Here is a 27,120-nt window from a genome sequence, read left to right on the forward strand (position 1 = left end):
CAACATGAAGAGAAACAACATCCACACCATAGGGGTTCCTGAAGAAGAAGACAATGAACAAGGAATAGAGAACCTATTTGAAGAAATCATAGCTGAAAATTTCCCTAAATCGATGAAGAAAAAGGTCACACAAGTTTAAGAAGTACAGAGTCCCATTGAAGAAGAGCCCAAGGAGACCTACACCACTCCTATTCAATATAGTTTTGGAAGTCCTATCCAAAGTCATCAGACAAAAAGAAATAAAAGGCATCTAAATTGGAAAAGAAAAAGTAAAACTGTCATTATTTGCTGATGACATGATACCGAACATAGAAAATCTTAATGTCTCAAAAATCTACTAGACCTGATAAATGAATTCGACAATGTGGCAGGATATAATTTTTTTTTTATTCAGTGAGAGGAGGGGAGGCAGAGAGACAGACTCCCACATGGGAAGCAGAAGGACAGCTGCCAGAGGGATGAGGGTTGGGGAATGGGATCACTGTAGGGATTAATGAAATTACATTTACATAACACATAGATACAGATGACAGCAAATCTCAGAGGGAACCGGGTAAGGAGTCAGAGGGAGGGGGACATAGGGAGTGTAATTAGGGGCACAGTGTTGAGAGGTAAAGGTGTTATATTGAGTGGCACACTTGAATTCATGTTAACACAATAAATACAATTTAAAAATATTTATAAAAATATGGTAGCAAGGTATGATATAGTAAACAACAAAGGATTTGGACTTAACATCATGTACTCTGTCACCACTTTGCTTCATGGTAGAAGGACACAAAAAAACATGAAAAAAAAAAGCTGAGGGTGGGATTTCTTAACATTGTCTGCAGTAAATAAATCTGTATAGTAAAAAAGGGCCTGGATAGAAAACACAATGCGTGCTGTGTTTGAAAGGCATCCCAATGTCTAAAACATTGCAAAAATTCTTGGAGAGCACTTCACCCAGTGAAAAATATTACCCATATAAAGCTGTCAGAGTCCGTCTCGGCTTGGCATACTTGGCACATGAAGAGCCAGTCAAGCCCACAAATTAGGCCGCCCTGCAGGCTGTCTTACATGCTGGGCTTTCAGGAAATATTAAAGGTCCAGGTGGAGCTGGGATTTGTACCTGTGGTAACAACTGGACTGTGTGAAAATCGTATGAGCAGTGACAGTGTGATAAAAGGTAGGGCTCAGCAACTTTGCAAGACTTTACATATAGATATTAAAATTATTCAACAGCAAGTGTAATCATGCGAACAAAACAGATTTCCAGAGGGCCAAATGGTCTAATAGAAGGAATCCTATCATTTTGACCTGCAACAGCCCACTGAGGCAAAAAAAAAAAAAAAAAAAATCCTACACAAACATTGCTTTGTACACACATCACTAGACAAAATGTTATTGATATGAAAACTGGGGTCAAGCTCTTTGGTTACATTTAAAATGTAGTTTAAGATTCTTCTAAGTTCGCATTTTCAGAATCAACTCTGATATTCACAGGGCATATAGTCTAGAGTGCAAGTATATATAAGAAATGACAAGTTTTTAAAATGTATTAACACTTCTTTTTTCTTCACAATTCTCAGTGTGACTCCCCTTCTCTTTAAGCAGTCACCTATTTTAGGCCTGCTCAAGTGAGGCAATAAAGAGGGAGAGTCAAGAATTAATGTGTAGCTGCCATGTGCTTTGGTTGCAGGATGACAAAGCCCTGGGAGATGGGACTTACAGTGGAGATCTTACCACTGTAGAGAATGGCAGGGACCACAGCTTGAGCAGGAGTAAACCACATCACAGCAGAGATCAGCAAAATCAGAGACTAGCTGGCTAACCACAGACACACCCTCATCACCACTGGGATACTTGTTCAAGTACTACCTGGCACCATCTCGGATGAAGAGGAGAGGAGAGACACCTTGGGGAAAAAATGTAATAGGAAATATGATATTGATAGTCTATCTCTCTCTCTCTCTCTCTCTCTCTCTCTCTCTCTCTCTCACACACACACACACACACACACACACACACACACACACACACACCCCTATTCCTATAAGACTGTTTTAAAGTAAAAGTTTAAGAAAGAACTGTTTTTTCCCTTTTTATTGAATTTATTGAGGTGACCCTGGTTAACAAAGTTATACAGGTTTCAGGTGTACAGTTCTACCACACATCACAGGGTATTGTGTGTTCACCACCCCAGTCAAGTCTTCGCCCATCACCATTTATCCCCATTTCCTCCTCCGCCTTCCTCATCCCTCCTCCCCCGAGCAACCACCACATTGATGTCCTTGTCCATGAATTTTTTCAATATTTTTAAGGAAAAAAACTATTAATGAGAATTTTTTCTTCTCATCTTCTATTGATAGTAACAAAGACTTCAAACCAAATGTGGTTAGTTATATAAAATTAAAATATAATTTTTGACATGAGTTGTAATTTGCAAGTACCAAATCTGCTATACTTGCATTAAATTTGATTATTTAAGTGAATATATTAGACAAAACTATTACAGGCTTTGGAGTCAGACAGACCTGATTTAAATTTGGGGTATTCTTGGATGTCTTGTTTTCTTTATCTGGCATGACGTTCTAATAAGGAATAGAACAGTACAATGCTTGGCATGCTTAGCACTCAATAAATGTTCGAAACTACTATTCCTACTACTACTGTGTTGTTGTTCTCTAATTGTCATCATCATCTTCATCCTCATTATCATCATCAGTAGCAACTGTAATGGAAGCAATAGTAGGACTTGATGGAACAATGAGTGATGAAAGAATTTGACCATATTTAGAGTGTGTGGCAGATAAAAATCATTAGTGTTTTTGCCTCCTAATTATTGGAAGAAGTTTTGCTGGAATTGTTTGAAATATGGAAAAGAGCTTATAAAACTGAATATAGAAAATGAGGGTTGACCTGCTGAGCAGAGATAGAGGGGGGATTTGGCAGCTCTTAGAGCCTCCTGCTCTCCAGGCAGTGGCTGAGGCAACTTCACAGCTGGATCCCCAGGCTGCTCATTCAGGAAGGAGAGATTTGGGGAGAGGCTCCGGGAAAACAGACTCTCCCATTGTCAGAGCCCACAAACACTGACAAGCCCTGCCTACCAACAGGACCGAGGCCTAGTTTATGTCATCACCATAGCGACACATCAAATGCAAATCTCAGCCTAAGAGTACCACAGGGGAAGACCCTGGGGTACAGTGCAACTGGCCAAAAAGAGAGAGAAAAAAGAAGATAACCTCTCAAAACCAGAAAAAAATCTACAGTCTTTATAACTTTTTCCATTTTTTTCTTGTATTTTTTATCTTTTTTTTTTCTCTTCCACCTTGGTCATTTTATTCTCTTTCCATTTTATTCTTTTCCTTTTCCTTTGAACTTTATTACCTATAGGTATTACATTTTCCATCCTCTTTTTTATGAGTGTTACATTCCAAAGAACTTAACTGAATTATTTTTCTTTTCTCTCTCTCTCTCTCTCTCTCTCTCTTTTTTTTTTGTTTCTTCTTCTCTCTTTCACTTTTTCTCTCATTTGAATCTCACCCACAAAACAAATTATTTTATTCTGGATTCCAATTTTTTCTTTGTGACATTTTGTGTGCTTTTACTTTGCTTTTTATCTCTTTAGCATTTCCCACAACTCTGGCTCTCCATTCTATGTAGTTTCTGTTCCACTCAATATAATAGAATTTGCATTTTTCACTGTATTTTTTCTTTTTTTCTTCTCTTCTCTTACACTATTTCTCTCATTCAACCATCATTTACAAACAAATTATTTTATTCTTGATCCAAATTTTTTCCTTGTGGAATTTTGTGAGTTCTTGCCTGTTGTTTGCCTTTTTGTCATCTCCCCCCAACTCAGGCCCTCCATTCTACATATTTTTGTTTCACTTAGCACAATTGAGTATTCAGTTTCTCACTGCATTTTCTCAAAAAAACTTTTATTAACTCTTACTAGTGTTATTAACAATACCACTCTCAAATTCCACTAATAAAAAATAATCAAATATTATGGATAAAAAAAACCAGAGATGTAGCTCAGATAGATGAGAAAAAAATCTACAGAAAAAAAGTTTCAATAGCTTGGAAACCTTGGAGTTAAATGACAGAAAATTTAAAATTGATGTCCTAAAAATACTTAGGGATATACAAGAAAGCACAGAAAAGCAACTTAGGGAGCTCAAACATCAATTCAATGAACAGAAGGACTACATCGCTAAAGAAATTAAAACTATGAAAACAAATCAAACAGAAATGAAAAACTCAATTCATGAACTAAAAAATGAGGTAACAAGCTTAGCCAGTAGAACAGGCCAGATAAAGGAGAGAATTAGTAACAAAGAAGACAGGAAACTAGAGGCAGTACAGAGAGAAGAGGAGAAAGACTCACGAATTTTAAAAAATGACAAAGCCTTACAGGAACTGTCTGAATCCATCAGAAAGAGCAACATAAGAATAATGGGTATATCAGAAGGAGAAGAGAGAAAAAATGGAATGAAGAACATATTCAAACAAATAATAGATGAGAACTTCCCAAGCCTGTGAAAAGAACTAAAGAAGCAACTAGAACACTGAGTTATCTTAACCATAACAAACCTACTCCAAGGCATATCATGATGAAATTGACACAAACCAAAGACAAAGAAAAATTTCTCAAGGCAGCCAGGGAAAAGAAGAATACAACATTAAAAGAAAGGACCATTAGATTACCTACAGATTTTTCAGCAGAAATTCTAAAAGCTAGAAGAGAGTGGACCCTGTAAAGCCAGAAGCCAGGGCCAGGGCTACCAACACAGCTGCCGCCCGGCCCATGCAGGTTCGCATTGGATTCAGACAGTCGGTAAAGAAACAATGGAGCCAAAAACTGATAGGCCATTTTCTTTAATTCTAGCTTGCACCCAGCGGGCAAGTAAAAACACACACTGGGCTCCAAAACCCACTCACATTCAGTGCTCACAAAGCCACTGACTTATCCGAGTTTCCTAGAATCAAAGGTTTCTAGCTCACCAGCCTTATTCTCCTCAGTTCTCCATCTCCTTCCTTCTCCCTGCATAAACTGCACAAACTGGCCTTTCACTCAACACTAGCCATCTTGGCTGCTTCTCCTGGCCTACTCCACATGGCCTCTTTCTGCTCTCTGCTCTGCTCCCTCTGCTCTCTCATGCGAATCATCCCAGGAACCAAGAGGGCAAGCTCCCATTCTGCCCCCATTTTATAGTGTAGAAATCCAAACCTTTAATCCAATATACAAAACAGGGAAGTCTCTAATACAAAGTCACTTCTCTGAGGCATGATTGGATTGTACCGCCCCACATCAATAAGGGTGGGAAAGGCTTAATCCCAAAACCAAGCCCCAGGCTACAATGATTCTGCCTGCCCCCAACACACATTAATATCACCTGGGCACCTCCACATGGGCAGCGTTATCTTTTACAAAGTGAGCATAATACATTTTATCTGCCCAACAATCTACCCCTATGCTCACTTTACTACCCACAATCTACATCACCAGCATCCCTGTGCAAGGAAATGAGGCACATTACACAAATTACAACAGCACAAGTCATACAATTTCAACAATCACAAAGGTACACTTCACCAGTCTCTGAGCACTTAGACCAAAGCGCAAAATGTCCTTGGCCTTCTTTCTAGCCACGGGAAAAGCTTCCCGGGGCAGGGGAGTGCTTCCCCAAAACCAAGCACCAGGCTACAAGGATTCTACCTGCCCACAGAGACACACATTAATATCACCTGGGCGACGACCTCCTCGTGGGCAGCACCGTCTTTAACAAAGTGAGCATAATATATTTTATCTGCCCAACAATCCACCCCTATGCTCACTTTACTACCCACCAATTTACATCACCAGCATCCCCGGGCAAGGAAATTAGGCACATTACACAAATTACAACATGACAAATCATACAGTTTCAACAATCACAAAGGTACACTTCACCAGTCTCTGAGCACTTTGCCCAAAGCGCAAAATGTCCTCGGCCTTCTTCCTAGCCATGGGAAAAGCTTCCCGGGGTAGGGGAGTGCTTCCAGCAAAGCCACCCCCCCACCCCCATCAGGGTATTTTACATTGTCCAAAATCCGTAAGTACATTCAACAAAGGAGCCAATGCCCACTCCGGTCGTAGTCCAGGAAATCAGTCCACGCACATGGGGCGTCAGCCACTCCCCTCATTCCTGCCGTCCTGGCAGGTCTTACACTGTCCCAAAGAGGAGCACATGGCAATGGCAGTCAGCATTTCCATCTTGGCTCTGAAGAGCATGATAACGTCCATCCTATGTCCCCAAAATCGCAGACCCACCAGGAGCATAGTAAGAACTCCTTGCTTCTGGGCTCTCACCTTCTGGAGACTGCAGATCACAACTCCAGTCCGATTCTCCTCATCCTCCAAAGAGGAACTGAAAACACCAGCTCCGGCTGCCGGGCTCGAGCCCCGGGCCACTGCCGCCTTCTGCTCCGCAGACCTTGCAGCTCCGGACTCGGCTTCAGCCTCAGCCTCAGCCCTGGCCTCCTGCCGCTGCTGGCTCTCCACAACATCCAGGGCAAGCTGCAACTCACGAACCTCTGAATCCTCCTCCAGCTTTTGCTCCATTTCCAGGCGAATCTTGCAAACCTGGTCGGCCTCCTCCTCCAGCGCTTCCTCCAGCTCCAGGGTCAGCATCAGTTTCTCCTGCGCTTTCTCCAGCTCCTTCCACTGCTCGGTTTGCAGGTCCCAAGCAGCCTCTTCCACAGGGTTCTTAGTTTCTTCACGCATGGCTATAAAAGTCAGCCAGCCTAGAATCCCCAAAAGGACAGCCATGGGGAACCCTAACACTAGCCAGTCCTCTACTCCACCACTCAAAGGCTCCTTGCCGATCTGTATCGAATCCTGCCGACTACGCCAAATGTAAAGCCAGAAGCCAGGGCTACCATCACAGCAGCCCGGCCCATGCAGGTTTGCATTGGATTCGGACAGTCAGTAAAGAAACAATGGAGCCAAAACCTGATAGGCCATTTTCTTTAATTCTAGCTTGCACCCAGCGGGCAAGTAAAAACACACACTGGGCTCCAAAACCCACTCACATTCAGTACTCACAAAGCCACTGACTTATCTGAGTTTCCTAGAATCAAAGGTTTCTAGCTCACCAGCCTTATTCTCCTCAGTTCCCCATCTCCTTCCTTCTCCCTGCATAAACTGCACAAACTGGCCTTTTACTCAACACTCGTCATCTTGGCTGCTTCTCTTGGCCTACTCCACGTGGCCTCCTTCTGCTCTCTGCTCTGCTCTCTCCTCTAATGTTAATCTCAGGAGCCAAGAGTCCAAGCTCCCGCTCCGTCCCCATTTTATAGTGTAGAAATCCAAACCTTTAATCCAATATACAAAATAGGGAAGTCTCTAATACAAAGACACTTCTCTGAGGCATGATTGGATTGTACTGCCCCACATCAAAAAGGGTGGGAAAGGCTTAATCCCAAAACCAAGCCCCAGGCTACAAGGATTCTACCTGCCCACAGAGACACACATTAATATCACCTGGGTGACGACCTCCTCGTGGGCAGCACCGTCTTTAATAAAGTGAGCATAATATATTTTATCTGCCAAACAGACCCCAATATATAAAGTTCTGAAAGAGAGGAACTTCCTGCCAAGAATACTATACCCATCAAAGCTATCCTTCAAATATGAAAGAGAAATAAACACATTCACAGATACAGAAAAAATAAGGAAATTTATCACTAGAAAACCCCCACTTCAGGAAATACTAAAAGGGGTTTTCTGACCAGATACAAAACAAACAAACAAACAAACAAAACTACAAGTGAAAGCTCCATCAAGATCGCAATGAAAACAAAATAATCTGTGACAACAAAAACAAAACAGGGGAGAGGATAAAGATTAACAGTAGCAAAGGTGAATGAAGTGCAGAAGCACTCATGAGATAATGTATTTCAATGAACATGATATGTATCCTTTCCATTACTTAATGATAACCACCCCTGAAAAAAAACACAGAAACACATGGCTTAAAAAAAAAAGTAACAGAAGAAAGAAGTACGGATTACAACCAAACAAAAACAAATGATAGAAAAAGAAGAAGAATCAAACAAGATACAAAACTATCAGAAAGCAATATATAAAATGGCAATAGGAAACCATCAATGCCAATAATTACACTAAACATGAATGGATTGAACTCACCAATAAAAAGACACAGAGTAGCAGAATGGATTAAAAAAATCCAACTGTATGCTGCCTACAAGAAACACATCTAAGCAACAAGGATAAGAACAAATTCAAAATGAAAGGTTGGAGAACAATATTCCACAAATAACACCCCCCAAAAAAGCAGGTATAGCAATACTCATATCTAATAATGCTGACTACAAGACGGCTAAGGTAATCAGAGACATAAACAGTCATTTCATAATGATAAAGGGGACATTGATTCAAGAAGACAGAACACTTCTTAATATATATGCACCAAGCAAAGGAGCACCAAAATATGTAAGACAGCTACTGACTGACCTAAAAACAAAAACTGACAAAAATACAATTATATTTGGAGACCTCAATACACCGCTGACGGCTCTAGATTGGTCATCCAAACAGAAAATCAATAACAAAATATTGGCCTTAAATGAAACACTAGAACAATTGGATATGATAGACATTTACAGGACATTTCATCCCAATGTGTCAGAGTATACATTTTTCTCTAGTGTACATGGAACATTCTCAAGAATTGACCATATGTTGGTCCAGAAAAATAACATCAACGAATTCAGAAAGATTGATATTGTACCAAGCATATTTTCTGACCATAGTGCCTTGAAACTAAAATTCAATCGCAAAAAAGAGGTAAACAAACCCACAAAAATGTGGAAACTAAACAACATACTTCAAAAAAATGAGTGGGTCAAAGAAGAAATATAAGCAGAGATCAAAAGATACATACAGACCAACGAAAATAACAATATGACATATCAGAATCTCTGGGATGCAGCAAAAAGTTTAATAAGAAGGAAGTTCATATCACTACAGGCCTATATGAACAAACAAGAGAGAGCCCAAGTAAATCACTTAACTTCACATCTTAAGGAACTAGAAAAAGAAGAACAAAGACAACTCAAAACCAGCAGGAGAAAGGAAATAAAAATCAGAGCAGAAATAAACAAGATAGAGAATAGAAAAAATTAATAAAACAAGAAGCTGGTTCTTTGAAAAGAACAACAAAACTGACAAACCCTTGGAAAGACTCACTAAGGAAAAAAGAGAAAGGACTCATATAAACAAAATCCAAAGTGAAAGAGGAGAAATCACCACAGATAGCATAGATATACAAAGAATTATTGTATAATACTATGAGAAACTGTATGCCACCAAATTTAACAATCTAGAAGAAATGGATAAATTCCTAGAACAATATAATTTTCCTAGACTGAGTCATGAAGAAGCAGAAAGCCTAAACAGACCCATAAGCAGGGAGGAAATAAAAACAACTATAAAAAACCTCCCCAAAATAAAAGTCCAGAGCCAGACGGCTACACTAGTGAATTCTATCAAACATTAAAAAAGACTTGGTTCTTATTCTACTCAAAGTCTTCCAAAAAATTGAAAAAGCAATACTGCCAAGCACATTTTATGAGGCCAACATAACCCTCATACTGAAACCTGGCAAGGATGGCACACACACACACAAAAAAAAACACAAAAAAACTACAGACCAATATCTCTAATGAATACAGATGCTAAAATACTAAGCAAAATAGTAGCAAATCAAATACAACAACACATTAAAAAATAATTCATCATGAACAAGTGGGATTCATTTCAGAAACACAAGGATGGTTCAACATATGTAAAACGGTTAATGTAATACACCATATCAACAAAACAGAGAACAAAAACCATATGATCTTTTCAATAGATGTGGAAAGGGCATTTGATAAAACACAACATCATTTTATGTTTAAAAAAACACTCAACAAAATGGGTATAAAAGGAAAATATCTCAATATAATAATGGCCGTATATGATAAACCATCAGCTAACATCATATTAAATGGCATAAAACTGAGGACTTTTCCCCTAAAATCAGGAACAAGACAAGGTTGTCCACTCTCTCCACTCTTATTCAACATAGTGCTGGAAGTTCTAGCCAGAGCAATCAGACAAGAAAAAGAAATGAAAGGCATTCATATTGGGAAAGAAGAAGTAAAGGTTTCACTTTTTGCAGATGATATGATCCTATACATCAAAACCCCCAAAGACTCCACAAAAGGACTACTAGAAACAATAAACCAATACAGTAAGGTCACAGGATACAAAATTAATATACAAAAGTCCATTGCCTTCCTATATGCAAACAAAGAAACATCAGAAAACGAGCTAAAAAAAATAATACCCTTCATGGTTGCAACAAAAAAAATTAAATACCTAGGAATAAACATAAGAAAGAATGTAAAGGACCTATATAATGAAAACTACAAAGCATTGTTAGGGGAAATCAAAAAAGATATAATAATGAAATAGAAAAATATTGCTTATTCTTGGATAGGAAGAATAAATATAATCAAAATGACTATATTACCGAAAGCCACATACAAATTTAATGCAATTCCCATTAAAATTCCAATGTCATTTTTTAAAGAAATGGAACAAAAAATCATCAGGTTTATATGGAACTATAAAAAAAACCTGAATAGCCAGAGCAATCTTAAGGAAAAAGAATGAAGATGGGGGCATTACAATACCTGAATTCAAATTATATTATAGAGCCACGACAATCTAAACAGCATGGTATTTGCAGAAAAATAGACACTCAGACCAATGGAACAGAATAGGAAACCCAGAAATAAAACCACAAGTATATGGTCGAATAATTATTGTTAAAGGGGTCAACAACATACAATGGAAAAAAGAAAGCCTCTTCAACAAATGGTTCTGGGAAAACTGGAAAGTCATATGCAAAAGAATGAACCTTGACTACAGTTTGTCCCCTTGTACTAAAATTAATTCAAAATGGATCAAAGACCTAAATATAAGACCTGAAATAATAAATTACATAGAAGAAAACATAGGTACTAAACTTATGGACCTTGGTTATAAGGAGCACTTTATGAATTTGACTTAAAAGGCAAGGGAAGTTAAGGCAAAGATAAATGAATGGGACTATGTCAGACTAAGTAGTTTTTGCTCAGCAAGAGAAACTGACAACAAAACAAACAGATAGCCAACTAAATGAGAGGTGATATTTTCAAACAACAGCACATATAAGGGCCTAATATCCAAAATATACAAAGAACTCATAAAACTCAACAACAAACAAATAAACAATCCAATAAAAAAATGTGAAGAGGACATGAACAGACACTTCTCCCAGGAAGAAATACAAATGGCTAACAGATATATGAAAAGATGCTCATCTTCATTAGCTATTAGAGAAATGCAAATCAAAACTGCAATGAGATACCACCTCACATCAGTTAGATTAGCTATTATCAACAAGACAGGTAATAATAAGTGTTGGAGAGGCTGTGGAAGAAAAAGAACCCTCATCCACTGTTGGTGGAAATGTAAAGTAGTACAAATATTATGGAAGAAAGTATGGTGGTTCCTCAAAAATTTAAAAATAGAACTACCATATGACCCAGCAATCCTTCTACGGGGTATATACCCCCAAAACTCAAAAACACTGGTACGTAAAGAGACATGCAGCCCCATGTTCATTGCAGCATTGTTCACAGTGGCCAAGACACGGAAACAACCAAAAAGCCCTTCAATGGATGATTGGATAAAGAAGAGGTGGTACATATATACTATGGAATACTACTCAGCCATTAGAAATGATGACATAGTATAATTTACAACAAAATGGATGGATCTTGATAACATTATACTTAGTGAAATAAGTAAATCAGAAAAAAGTAAGAACTATATGATTCCATACATATTTGGGACATAAAAATGAGACTCAAGACATGAACAAGAGTATGGTGGTTATGAGGGCGGGGGGGGGGGGGAAGAGAGGGAGGAATGGTGTGGGTGGAATGCAGACACCCTCTTCTAATGCAAGGGAGAGGTTATGCTTGTGTTTTTCAGCCAATTTGGATCTCAGGAACCCCCCAACCAGCTTGACAGGGTTTCTTGACTAGTGGTTCAGTCTTCACCTGTCCAAAGCCACAGCCCTGGCCTTCTCCACACCGACTACGCCTGAGGGGAGGAGGTCCTCAGCACTCCAGAAGAAGACCTCATGGCCCGAATGCATGCCCCATCACCTGGGGGGATGTGGAGGCTTTGGCGGGGTGGGCCCAGAGAATTGCCCCTGCCGGGCCCCCAGGCCCTGATGCTCTGTTCTTGCTTATGTGTGCTATAGTAACCGCTGACTCCCTGATGCAGGCGGATCACCATTTCTGGGCTGCTTTTCCACACCCTGGCATTATTCTGCCCATAGAGACAACAACAGCAAGCTGTCATTCATCAAGTCCAATTGGCCCTTAAGAGAAGCAGGAGATGTGGGTGGAGTGCAGAGCGCATTCCTAGCAGCTGTGGCTGATGCAATGCTGTGAGAACACTCCAGCTCCCAGAAGCCTCCTGGGCATACCCAGGAAGGGAGCTCGCCCGCTATAAGGAAGTGACTCAGCGCCAACCACGCAGCTCCCTGATCTTTTCAGCCATTGGCTTTGAGGAATACGCTGTAACCCCCTATAAGCTGAACCCGTGTATATAAGCTAGCTTACTTCCTGAATAAAGCAGATCTGCATCACTGAACCTGGTCCCCGGAGTCAGGTCTCTGAGTCTCCGTCGTCCTCACCCCGTGGGACTTGTCCACATACTGGCGCCTTGAACAGGGACCTAACTGGCATCCACAGGACAGGTGAGTGACCCTCTGCAATGGGAAACCTTCTCCCCCACTCCTGAGCCCCGCAAGCTCGAGCCCTGCACGCCCTATTGCAGAGTAGGCGAGTTAAAGTTAGTTGAAAGGAAATTTGTACCTACTGGAAATCCTCTCAGGTTTCAATCCTTGGCTCCAAACGCGCCTCTTTGGGATCTGCGTCACTGAACCTGGTCCCCAGAGTCGGGTGTCTGCATCTCCATAGTCCTCACCCTGGCAGGACTTGTCCATAGGGTGGGGGGAGGGGCACAAAGAAAACCAGATAGAAGGTGATGGAAGATAATTTGACTTTGGGTGATGGATATGCAACACAATTGTTGGGCAGATAAAATGTATTATGCTCACTTTGTTACTGTGATATTAATGTGTGTCTCTGTGGGCAGGCAGGATCGTTGTAGCCTGGGGCTTGGTTTTGGGATTAAGCCTTTCCCACCCTTTTTGATGTGGGGTGGTACAATCCCATCATGCCTCAGAGAAGTGACTGTATTAGAGACTTCCCTATTTTGTATATTGGATTAAAGGTTTTGAATCTACACTATAAAATGGGGGCAGAACGAGAGCTTGCTCTTGGTTCCTGAGATTATCATTAGAGGAGAGAGCAGAGAGAAGAGAGCAGAAAGAGGCCATGTGGCCAGGAGAAGCAGCCAACATGGTGGAGTTCTGAGTGAGATGCCAGTTTGTGCAGAGTTTGTATCTGGGATAAGGAAGGAGATGGGGAACTGAGGAGAATAAGGCTGGTGAGCTAGAAACCTTTGATTCTGGGAAACTCGGATAAGTCAGTGGCTTTGTGAGCACTGAATGTGACTGGGTTTTGGAGCCCAGTGTGTGTTTTTACTTGCTCACCGGGTGCAAGCTAGAATTAAAGACTATGACCCACTAGTTTGTGGCTCTGTTGTTTCTTTACCGACTGTCCGAATCCAATGCGAACCTGCATGGGCCAGCCGGCTGCTATGATGGTAACCGTGGCTTCTGGCTTTACAATAATCAAATGTCAAAATAACCTGGAGATGTTTTCTCTAAACCTATGTACCCTGATTGATCAATATCACCCCATTAAAATTAATGAAAAAAAGAAAATAAAAAATAGAAAATGAGGGTTGAAAAATGATTAAGTGAGAAAACAATTTTCATTCTTTCCTTCCTGTGGAAACTTGAAGTAAAGGCTGCAGCATAAGAAGACTGATATTTAGCAGTCTAACTTTTGAACTGGGCGAAGTGACCTGGTTTAGAAAGAAGACACACTGACTCATGAGAAATGATGTAGTAAATGTTTATAAAACAACAACCTGAAAAATATAGGCTTCTGGTCCAGATAGTGAGGTAAGTAAATGCAGTACTGGCATCCTCCCAAGAGCACATAAAAATTACAACAAAACTATGAAACAACTATCATTAAGGACCACCTGAAATCTAGCTGCGTAGAAGTCATACAACTAAGAATATAAAGAAGAACCACATTGATCTTGGTTGGAGGGGTGGAGTTGTGGAACTGGTTGGTCCCACACCCACATGTGGTGGTCAAAAATCTGGAAGGAAGGATATCTCAGCCTCGAAGGCCGCTCATGAGAAGTGAGGGGTCTCAGCCCCACAGCAAGCTCCCTGTCCAGTGTTCCAATGCTGAGAAGGGAAGTTTCACCTATAATTTCTGACAATGAAAACCAGTGAGGATTGTGGATGAGTGAGACAGAGGACTACTAGAGTTCCAGGTGATCCTTTTTTTCTTTTCTCAAATTATTTTAGTGAAATATTTTTTTCCAAGTATACTTTACATTCAATATTGTTATATAGTAGTTTCAGGTGTAAGCATAGTTGTTAGACAATCATATACTTTACAAAGTGATCACCCCTCCCCTGCTATAGGCCAGAACCCACCAGGCACCATACATATAAGCACCAGCATATTCCCTATGCTGTACTTTATATCCCCGGGACTATTTTGTGACTACCAGTGTGTATTTCTCATTTTTTTTTTTTTTTGCCTTTTTCACCTGGTCTACCAAACCAACCCCCTTATCCCTGGCAGCATCAGTCTATTCTCTGTATTTATAAGTCTGCTTATGTTTTATTTGTTTATATTGCTCTTTGGATCCAGGCATTCCCCTTAAAAGACTAGCACATGGACTTACTTGTTTTTAACTCCAGCACTGGGGCAGCAGCTGGAAACATGCCAGAGACAAACGGGGAGGAACTGAATTGTCTGGCTTGTCAAAGAACTGGGGAGGCAGCTATCTCCCAGACAGAAGGGCTAGTAGAAGCCTTTTCTTTGCCAAGCCTTTCCACTGCAGGCGTAGGCAGGCAGGCAGCATATCTGAGTCTCCATCCACCTGACAAACACTGTTTGCCCCACCCTAGTGATTCCCTGAGACCCCACCCCATCGAACTTTCAGGTCCACCCAAGCTGCTTGCAGTGGCTTTACCATACAAATGGCCTGTATTGGCACATGCTGCAGACTTTTCTAAATTCTCTCAAAGGTTCACAAACCAAAAAAAAAAAAAAAAAAAAAAGCAGCATCTGGGCTTGGCAAGCCACAGACCTCTTGCTAAGTGGCCTCAGACTCGGCACTAGTGGCAGCTAGACTCGTTTCACAGCTTGGCCTCTCTTGGACACCCCCAAACCCAACATAAATAGCAGCCCTAGGCAGATTGCTTTGTAGCTTATGCCAGGTGGCCCCAGACAGGACACAAGATGTGACTGACCATGGCATATATATCTCCCAAGAGTCCCCTGAGCCAGCACAGCTAGCTGGTGGTCAACTTCAGACATGCCAGAGCACCACTGAACTACTTCCATGATTGACACACTAAAAGGGTGAACTCAGTGGGCACTAGAGAACTGCTAAAGTGAGTTCTGCTTCATGGGGTGGGTCTCTGCATAGTAGCTCCTCTGTTGTAGTTGTAGCTGGTTCTCATAGCCAATTGGCCTGGGGGTCAATCCCCATGATGTGCCAGCACAGATGAAGGTTCAACTACAACAGGAGGGTGTATGCAGTTCACATGGAGGGGAGGGCCACTGGCACCCATAGGACACCTACTACCTAAGGCTATTTGACCAAGACTCTAAGACATAGCAGATCTATGTAATACAAAGAAACAAACACAAAGAAAGCAATAAAAATGAGAAGTCAAAGAAACATCACAAATGAAGAACAGGAGAAATCTTCAGAAAAAGAACAAAATGAAATGGGGGCAATCAGACTACCAGATATAGAGTTCAAAACAACAGTTATAGGATGCTCAAACAACTTAATGAAAAGTTCAACAACATAAAAATAAGACATAGAAACTGTAAAAAAAGGCAGAAATGAGGAATACAAGAACTGAACTGAAATGAAAAATACACTGGGAGGAATCAACAGCAGGCTAGATAAAGCAAAGATTGAATCAGCAATTTGGAAGACAAGGTAGCAGAAAACAACCAATTAAGGAGCAAAAGGAAAAAAAATTAAATGAGGCTGAGGATAATTTAAGGGGCCTCTGAAATAACATCAAGCGTAACAGTATCTGCATCATAGAGGTACCAGAAAGAAAAAAAGAGAGCAAGGGATTAAAAACCTATTTGAAGACTTCCCTAACCTGGTGAAAGAAAAAGACACACATGTCGGGGAAGCACAGAGAGTCCCATATGAAAGAGGCCAACACCAAGACACATCATAATAAAAATGTCAATGGTTAAAGACAAAGCAACCAGAGAAAAGCTATTAGTTGTTTATAAGGGAGTTCCTATTACACTGTCAGCTGATTTCTGAACAGAATCTTTGCAGGTCAGAAAGAATTGGTATAAAATATTTAAAGTGATGAAATTAAGGACCTAAAATCAACATTACTTTACCCAGCAAGTCTATCATTTGGAATCAGAGGAAAAAGATTGTCCCAGACAAGAAAAAGCTAAAGAAGGCCATCATCATCAGACCAATATTACAAGAAATGTTAAAGGAACCTCTATAAGAAGAAGAAAATAAAAAATATATAACAAAATGGCAATAACAATACACCTATCAATAATTACTTTAAATGTAAATGGGTTAAATGTTCAATCAAAAGACATAGGATGGTCCTGGTCGGTTGGCTCAGCGGTAGAGTGTCGGCCTAGCGTGCGGAGGACCCGGGTTCGATTCCCAGCCAGAGCACACAGGAGAAGCGCCCATTTGCTTCTCCACCCCTCCGCCGCGCTTTCCTCTCTGTCTCTCTCTTCCCCTCCCGCAGCCAAGGCTCCATTGGAGCAAAGATGGCCCGGGCGCTGGGGATGGCTCTGTGGCCTCTGCCTCAGGCGCTAGAGTAGCTCTGGTCGCAACATGGCGACGCCCAGGATGGGCAGAGCATCGCCCCCTGGTGGGCAGAGCGTCGCCCCATGGTGGGCGTGCCGGGTGGATCCCGGTCGGGCACATGCGGGAGTCTGTCTGACTGTCTCTCCCTGTTTCCAGCTTCAGAAAAATGAAAAAAAAAAAAAAAAAAAAGACATAGGGTGGTTGAATGGACAAGAAAAGAGGACTCATACATTTGATCTCTACAGGAGACTTAGTTCAGATCAAAGACACACACAGACTGAAAGTGAAGGGATGGAAACATATATTTTATGAAAATGGAAACAAAACAAAAAAGGCAGGTGTAGTGTGGGGCAAACCAATGTGTTTCAAGTTTGTAACTTGTGTTAGGTTTGTTCACTTACATTTTGCCTAACTGTTGCATTGGTGTGGGGCACTGCCCCATATGTATAGTCTGTGGAAGGCTGTGGGTGCTTTCCCTAAGGGCAACAGATTGCAAATTGCACATTGCCTTCCTGCTTGGGAGGGCAATTGTTTGTTGGAAAAAAGGTTTTTGCCCTAGCCTGTTTTGCTGGGGAGTACAGAGAGAGAGAAAGAGTCCAGAGGGTGAGTCCAGAGAAGGAGTCTGAGAGAATGCGCCAGGCTTTGGGAGCCCTGAGTGAGAGAGAAGCGGTCTTCCCTGCCTGTTTGCTCGTCCACCCTTACAAGACTTTAATAAACAGAATGGCCCACCATCCTCTGGCTCCACAGTTCTTTTACCATCTGTCCAAAATCCCAATGAGACCCTGCATGGCCATGGTGACAGCCATTGGCCTTACAGGTAACAATGCTTACACCAGGAAAAATACATTTTAAAACAAAGCCTATAACAAAAGATAAAGAAGGATCTACTAATTCCACTTCTGGATATTTATCCAAAGAAATTAAAAACACTAATCAAAAAGACATATACAGCTACTTGTTCACTGAAGAATATAGCCAAGAAATGGAAGCAACATGAGCAAATAAAGAAGAACTGGTGCATATATACAATGTAATATGACTCAGCCATAAATAAGAATGGAATCTTACATCTGTAACAACATGGATGGACCTATAGGTTACTGCAGGGGTAGTCAACCTTTTATACCTACTGCCCACTTTTGTATCTCTGTTAGTAGTAAAATTTTCTAACCGCCTACTGGTTCCACAGTAATGGTGATTTATAAAGTAGGGAAGTAACTTTACTTTATAAAATTTATAAAAGCAGAGTTACAGCAAGTTAAAGCATATAATAACAATTACTTACCAAGTACTTTATGTTGGATTTTCACTGTTTGGCAGAATAAATCTTTATAAAACAATTTACTATAGTTAAATCTATCATTTTATTTATACTTTGGTTGCTCTGCTACCACGCACGATGAAAGCTGAAATGTCCACTAGTGGCCTGTAGGGACCGGGTTGACTACCACTGGGTTATTGTGTTGAGTAAAATAAGTCAGACAGAAAAAGACAAAGGCCATATAATTTCACATATATTTGAAATCTAAAAATAAAATGAACAACAAGAAGAGAAACAGACTCATATAGAGAGAGATTATTTTGAAGTTTGCCAGATGGAAGGGGCATTGGGGGGAATAGCTGAAAAAGATAAAGAGATTAAGAAGTCTAAATTGGTAGTTACAAAATAGTCACAGGAATGCAAAGTATAGCATAGGAAATAAAGTTAATACTATTGTAGCCTGACCTGTGGTGGTGCAGTGGCTAGAGCATTGACCTGGAATGCTGAGGTCACCAGTTTGAAACCCGGGGCTTGTCAGGTCAAGGCACATATGAGAAGCAGCTGTGAATGGATGCTCCCTGCTCCTTCCACCTTCCCTCTCTTTCTCAAATCAATAAATAAAAATATTTTAAGAAATTAAGAAACTATTATTGTAATAAATATGTATGGTATCACATGGGTACTAGTTTTATCGGGGTCATCATTTTATGTTATATAAGTGTCTAATCTCTGCATTGCACACCTAAACTAATATAATATTGTACATAACCTATAACTAAAATTAAAATAATGTTTAAAAAATACAATGATGACTGATTATAATTTACTATTGATTATATGTCTAAATGACTCTTTACAAAAATATTATAGTACAGCATTTTTTAGAAAAAAGAGTAAAGTAATAAGCATGTTTAAAATTATTTTGTTAGGTAACAAACCAAAATTTCATCTGTACTACAAATATAGACCTTAAAGTAAAAACTATAATTAAGATCATAATGATGTTTTCATTAGAACATTCTCTTTGGTCTGTGGCCATACCACCCTGATCGCGCCCGACCTCGTCTGATCTCGGAAGCTAAGCAGGGTCGGGCCTGGGTAGTACTTGGATGGGAGAGCATTCTCTTTGGTCTGGTGACATTTATCTTTCAGTAAAATTTTATGTGATTAAAAACTATGCTCAAAGATCAATAAATAATATTCACTCAAATATAATATTTGAAAGTAAAGGATGCAATCTTTGTATAAGAATTATAGTGTTAAAAAGCCACTTTATTGGTTTTAAAAGTATTAGTGTATCATACTCAGCAACCTAATAATAAGCATACAAATTAGATTATTCTAAAACTGCTGTGATTTAGGGAAATTTCCCAGTAAGAGGTGAGCGTCAGAAAACTCAGTAAAACCAGCTATCACAAGACAGACTGAGAAGAACTCAATGGGCAGCAAAGATGTACAGAAAACAAAGGGGAGAGGAATATGGTATTCCACTGAGAAAAGGACTTCTGCCGAGTTCTGAAGACTATATACTCTTGCCATCTGTTTTGTCAACCCCATGGTGAGAAGCTTAAAGGCAGGGAGCATATCTTGCTCATCTTTGTATCCACAAAACCTGATGATATTGGATGCTCAGCATAGCCATTTGTTACAGGAATGAATGAGATCATGTGCCTCCTACGGCACCTGAAAAATAGTTTAGAAAAATGTCTGGTACCTTCATCTGAAGAGCAACCTCAGCTAGCGCTTTGGGTAGGACAAGGAATTGTGGGGCTTCCACTAAAATGAATACATTAGTTGTTATTTTCATGGTTTTTGTTTTAAATTGATGTTAACAGTTTTTAGTTAGGTGTCCTTGTGGTGAAAGTGTTTGCCAAATATTTCAGATATTTCCAGGTGTGCAAGGTTGGAGTAGAGAGGAAAAAGAAAAAAGAAAATATTTGTATTGGCTGTGTTCTATAAAGCTTAACTTCCACCTTGCCAATGGCTGCACACAAGTGCTACAGAAGCACATCAGAGGAAAGAAAATGTTTCGGTAAAGAGAAAAAAGGCATTAAGTTTTAGTTACATTGCTTTTGGTAACAGATTTTTAGTAGCTTTTATTTCACCATTATGGATATTGTATGTAATATTATACTTTATTAATTTTACAATAACATGGATAAGGTATTACTTTGCAAGATTTTTCAGTTTTTTTAGTTTAATTTTGCAAACCACACCACATTGTACATTTTCAAATTTATTCTTTTATATTTAAAATCTAGAAAATACCATTTACTGAGACTCCACATTTCTCTCAAACCCTTTTCCTAAGAGCAATATATTTTAAGCTCCCATTAGATGTCTAACTTATTGTCAGCAAAGATATCCAATATCATGTTTTCAGCAAAATATGTACAAATCAATGAGAATATTTAAGAGATTCATAGAAATCATTGGAAGAGATTTTCAGATATTATTTGGGTTCATTTTTATTTCTCTTATTGGGTTTTATTATTTGCTATAGTAGAAAGAGATATGAGTCAATGCTCTTTATTTTATTTAGTGATTATCCCTTATTTGAACAATATGAAATTCATTATTCACTTACTCAAGATTAATTGAATGCTGTGCTAAGAGCTAGAAATTTAAATTTTTCTGTCTAGGCTCTGACTGGTTAACTCAGTTAGTTAGAGCACTGTCTGATACACCAAGGTTGAGGGTTTTATCTCTGGTCAGGGCACATACAAGAGTCAGTCAGTGAATGCATAAATAAGTGGAACAACAAATCATTGTTTCTCTCTCTCTCAAAATTCAATTAAAAATTTTTTTAAAAAAGTTTCTGTGTAATGGGGTTCACCACATAGTTCTAGAAAGACATATGTAAAAAGAAATTCAGTAAGTTGGGACATATCATAGTAGAGGTATTTAAGGATGTGTAAATAAAGAAATGGCCATTTATGGTGGGGACTGAAGAAGATAGTAAATGCTTTACAGAAAAATTTCCCTTGAGTTTTTTTGTAAAATAAGAGTCAAAATTTACCTGGCAACTCTTCTTACTGATGGGAGTTTACATTTCAAAAATTTGCTGTTCAACTTTATTAAGTGCTATTTATGTTCCCATTCCAACATACCCAGGATGTTATCCTTTACATTTTTCATAGCACTGACGGGAAAATGGAGATAAAAGACATTTTGCTTGGGGTGATATGTGCATGATGTCATGTGCAGATGATGCTACATAGAGTTGCACACCTGAACCTGTACCCCAATAAATTCAATTAAAAAATCAAAATTTTTATACCCAAAGTTATAAAAGTGATACCTTTCCTGCCTCACTCCAGTTATTTACCACCATTGAAGTACTAAAGTTAGCTATAATTTATTGATATTGTGTATCAGGCACTGTGCCTGCTGTTATATGATTTGTCCAATGCCACAACTTGAATTATTTTTGATGAGGCTGGAAGGCGGTGATACTGGAATCCATGTAAATAAAGCACTCATTTCTTAGGCTTCCCAATGTGCTACATACTGATAAGAAAATCTGAAGAGCCACACGCAGGAAAGACCTGGCCACCTGGGCTTCCATTTTTTATGAGGAATGCCTCCAGATCTTTGAAATAATTTTCATGTTGCTCTTTAGGATTCCAAGTTCAATGACCTTCAAATCCTTTTGTATTGCATTTCCTTGTTGTGCAATAGATATAATTAATACCTATTTGGAAATACATCTCAGCTAACGTTAGAGTCATAATATAATCTTTAGTATTTATTTAATGACAGGTTCTATTTATGAGGATACTAAGATATATTAGAAACTTGAAAAATTCTTCTGGCATTCACAGGACAAGATGCTGTGGATGCACTTGGAAGCCTATTTCACTTTATTTGAACGATGCCATCTGCCAAAACTCTGACAGCATCTGAAAGGAACTCTGTGTGAGGAATTTTACTTAATTTACAAAGGACACATTTTGTTTGCATTCACTAGGGAATTTTGCAAATTTAGTACCCAATTAATATGTCATTCTGTGACAATGACAAAATAATCAGATTCTTAGATGAAATCCATTTCTTTTCTGTTCTAACTTTACAAAGCATAGAAAGATTATATCATGTCAGGCAGAAATTAATAGTTTCCATTTTTTAATAATGTCCGTTTTCCTTTATAAAGATAACACTATTGGCATCACCTGGACATTTCCTTCAGGTGATTTCTAAAAATGACAGTGAATTTATGCTCAGTCATCCTTGCTTGATTCCCACTGCAATATGAAGTTTATACATTTGTGGAACAATGAATAGAATGACTTAGAATTAAGAGGTTATGGGAGAAAATGAAACAAAGTAAGGTTTGGAAGAATGGGCCCCAGGATCCCAACTTCTTTGAAAGCATGTGGTAAGCACTGAAACTGACCAGACATTGGCTTAGCTGTAGTAAGGTACCAAAGAATGGAAAAATTAATATTAATATTTTAGGAGGAAGAGTTAGGTTTTCTTCTGTAAGGAGTAAGAGGAATGTGGGAGTTTCCTGGCTTGCAGAGACATACTGTGTAGGAAAGTAGGAACCCTCCCCCCACTTTTTTTTACTAGGAAGCTTAAAGGGCATTTTATAATTTAGGCTAAGCATACAGATAGATTTTGAAAATATAATTTTTTTTATATGTGATTTATATCAGGTCAACATGGCTGATAGCATTGTATTGTAAATGAAGAGGGGAAGGAGACTTGGATTTCCTCCCTTCCCTCACACCTGAGGAAGAAGGTAAATAGCTAACCAGTGCAGGGAAAGGGAGGATTAAGCAGGCCCTTTCCTCTCCCCTTCTTTCTTTCTTTAATGGGCCATTCACAAACACTTATCCCCTGGTGCCATGTAAGCTCCCCCTCCCATCCTGAAAACATGTGATTCATGTATATACCTCTAGACAAAGGGATGGCAGATGAACACTAAAAGATCTGGAAATGTCTTTTAATATAAAAAACAACATTTTTTGCTATTGTGTTACCTTATAAGTTTTAATATGGAAGAATGTTTTATGTATGGATCCTATAGACCAGGGGTTCCCAAACTTTTTACACAGGGGGCCAGTTCACTGTCCCTCAGACCGTTGGAGGGCCAGACTATAAAAAAAACTATGAACAAATCCCTATGCACACTGCACATATCTTATTTTAAAGTAAAAAAACAAAACGGGAACAAATACAATATTTAAAATAAAGAATAAGTAAATTTAAATCAACAAACTGACCAGTATTTCAATGGGAACTATGGGCCTGCTTTTGGCTAATAAGATGGTCAATGTGCTCCTCTCATTGACCAACAATGAAAGAGGTGCCCCTTCCGGAAGTGTGGTGGGGGCCGGATAAATGGCCTCAGGGGGCCACATGCAGCCTGCGGGCTGTAGTTTGGGGACCCCTGCTATAGACAGATGCTATAAGCTTGATAATGATTGTGTCATGTTTCCCCCTTTTCCCGCCAACCTGTGTGTGATCAAGGGTATATTACCTGCCTCAGGGCTATATTTGAGAGGGCATGATTTGGGTCAGATATACCCTGTGTTTGTCATATGCAGCGGCTTATTAATAAATCTCCTCCTTTTAATAAAACTCCTTAAAAATTCACTTGGACTTGGTGTCTCTGCATAAGCCCAGTGGAACGGTGCTTTACAACATGGCTACTCCACAGACACACAGACTGAACTCTGTATTTACATATTAGATATGGCAGAGGAGATGCAATAGCAGGTAAGGTCCTTGAATAATTTACAATTTACTTAGAGAAGTAAAAACATCCACATTTAAAAAACAGAAATACATCCATAAAGGGTCGATACTTTACAACATAGCTACTCCACAGACACACAGATTGGACTCTGTATTTACATATTAGATATGGCAGAGGAGATGCAATAGCAGATAAGGTCCTTGAATAATTTACAATTTACTTAGAGAAGTAAAAACATCCACATTTAAAAAACAGAAATACATCCATAAAGGGTCGATACTTTACAACATAGCTACTCCACAGACACACAGATTGGACTCTGTATTTACATATTAGATATGGCAGAGGAGATGCAATAGCAGATAAGATCCTTAAATAATTTACAATTTACTTGGAGAAGTAAAAACATCCACATTTAAAAAATAGAAATACATCCATAAAGGGTGTTTATGAATTAAGGTGTAGGTATGACTTTGTATACAGAAATGTATGATTTCACAATAAATGTGCCTTTACTTTGCATTAGCTCATGACTCTCATTGATTCCCAGTTGGAACAATGAAGGGAGCAAATACTGTAATAGAAATGGAGTGTTGCTTGGAGATAAAATAAAATGAGTTCAGGGATGGGCTAGGGAGAAAGAGGTAGATGGATTAGTAGTTTTGCAGAGAATGAGAGTAGTAATATATGTAAATTAGAAGATAATTATCCTAGTTGGAGAAGAGAATTTATGTTAGAAAATAATAAGAGGCTCTGGCTGGTTTGCTCAGTGGTAGAACACTGGCCTGGTGTGTGGATGTCCAGGTTTGATTCCTGGTCAGGGCACACAGGAGAAGCACTATCTGTTTCTCTACTCCTCTCCCTCCCCCTTCTCTCTCTCTCTCTTTTCCCTTCCTGCAGCCACGGCTTGATTGGCTCAAGCAAGTTGGCCCCAGGTGCCGAGGATGGCTCCATAGCATCCCCTCAGATGCTAAAATAGTTTGGTTGTGGAGCAATGGAACAATGGTCCCAGAGCATTGCCTGGTAGGGGGCTCGCCAGGTGGATCCTGGTTGGGATGCCTGTGGAGTCTGTCTCTCTGTGTCTCTGCCTCGAACTTAATAATAATAAAAAAAAAATAAGTGAAAAGGCTGCTGCCCTTGCTGGATAGCTCAGCTGATTAGAGAATTGTTCTGAAGTGCAGAAGTTGCCAGTTCAATTCCTGGTAAGGAACATACAGGAACAGATCGATGTTCCTGTCTCTTTCAATCTCTTTCCCTTTCTCTCTCTAAAATCAATAAAATAAACATTGAAAAAATAAAAAGAGAGAAAAGGCTGTATATGTAATATAGGTCAATTGATAGAATATTTTGGATACTATGTTGAAGAATCTTAAGTTATGGAAACAATTCTACTGTCACAAAAGCAGAACAACATAATAGATGTATTTTGAGAAAGTCTTAACCAGGTACTTGTAATCTTGATATCTGCACCATGAATCCATAGGACATGCCCAGAACAGAGTTTAATATAAAATAGAAAATGAATGATTAGAACCAGGAGGAAAGCTGGTTATTCAGGGGACTCTTGAATTTCTGTGGCTGCCCTCATTTGAACCCTCTTTCCTATATTTGGAGAATTCTCCACAACATGAGTGGTAAATACATGTTTGTTTGTTTGTTTGTTTTATTGATTTGAGAGAGAGAGAAAAGAAGAAAGAGACAGAGACAGGAACATTGATTTGTTCTTGTGTGTGCCCTGATTGGGGATCAAACCAGTAACCTCTGTGCTTTGGGACAATGCTCTAACCAACTGAGCTATCCAGCCAGGGCACCTTCTACTTATTTTTTAAGGCTTCTTAATATTTGGAAACTTAGGTTCTACATGCCACTACAGAAGTAGATAAGCCCAGAGCCCTGGCCAGGTAGCTCAGTTGATTGTAGCATTGTCTCCATTGCTAAGGTTGTGAATTTGATCCCATCGGAGTGCATGTGGGAGTCAACGAATGAATGTATGAATAAGTGGAATGCAAATTAATCTTTCTCTCTTTCTCTTACTTCCTCTCTCTAAAAGCAATAAAAAAATAAAAAGAAATAGAAAAGCCCAGATACTTGCCTTCTCTGGAAACCTGAAAAATAGGGCATGGGCCTGCTTTCAATCCAGGTTTGGGCAGTCAGACACAACCACCTGGGGTTTTGAATCTGGAGTTAGTGAGGCAAAGCGGAAGCAACAGTGGCGGAAGAGACTGCCACAGCTAGTCCTGGCGGCAGCAAGAGAGCAGTGAATGTCTTCCTTGACTCATATTTGTGGGTGATGAAACGCTCTTTTTCTTATTTTTCAAGCTTTTTTTTTTACCACCTTCCTTGCGATTCTGTAAGGTACCCAAAACCTTTCAGTAAAGTTATTTTCTGCATAAATCAAGCAGAATCAGTTTCTGTGGTTGGTACTTAAGAACTCTTATAAAGGTTGGCCCTGACCAGTTCACTTAGTCAGTCAGAGTGTCCTCCCAGTATGCCAAGTGTGTTTGATCTTCTTTCAGGGCACATAAGGAAAGCAACCAATGAATGCACAACTAAGTGGAACAATAAATGCATACCTCTTTCTCTCCCTTCCTCTCTCTGTCCATTAAAAGTAATAGTAATAAAGAAAGTATCCTAGGTTGAGAAGGATTCCATTTTGGAACAATGATGATGAGTAGAGAAAAGGACAGACACGAGAAAGGACAAAGATGAACTGGAAGCTTTGGTAACTAGCAAGACGCTGCTCTCCCATCCTTGCTTTACTGCTCCGTCTGCAGAATGTGTGCATGATACTGCATGAGGGATAACACAGAGAAACAAAATATTTTAAGTATATACCCTAATGGATTCATAATAAAGTGTTTGTGGAACATGTGAATATAATGTCTGCAAGTGTGACATTTCTTCAGAGAACAAACTAAACTGGGGAAGTGGTGGTAAACATAAATGATTTTTTAAAATGAAAATTTTTTTCTATGGAGAAAAAGTGAACCTTTCATGAGTCACTATAACTTTTGACTC

General features: G+C 39.4%; 1 protein-coding gene across 3 annotated transcripts in view; it reads right to left on the reverse strand.

The window, feature by feature from the left end:
- MAGI2 (membrane associated guanylate kinase, WW and PDZ domain containing 2) overlaps positions 1–27,120 on the reverse strand; it is a 1,711,587-nt gene that overhangs the window by 461,624 nt on the left and 1,222,843 nt on the right. The window lies entirely within an intron of this gene.

Source organism: Saccopteryx leptura, chromosome 12, assembly GCF_036850995.1.
Source record: "Saccopteryx leptura isolate mSacLep1 chromosome 12, mSacLep1_pri_phased_curated, whole genome shotgun sequence".
NCBI lineage: Eukaryota > Metazoa > Chordata > Mammalia > Chiroptera > Emballonuridae > Saccopteryx > Saccopteryx leptura.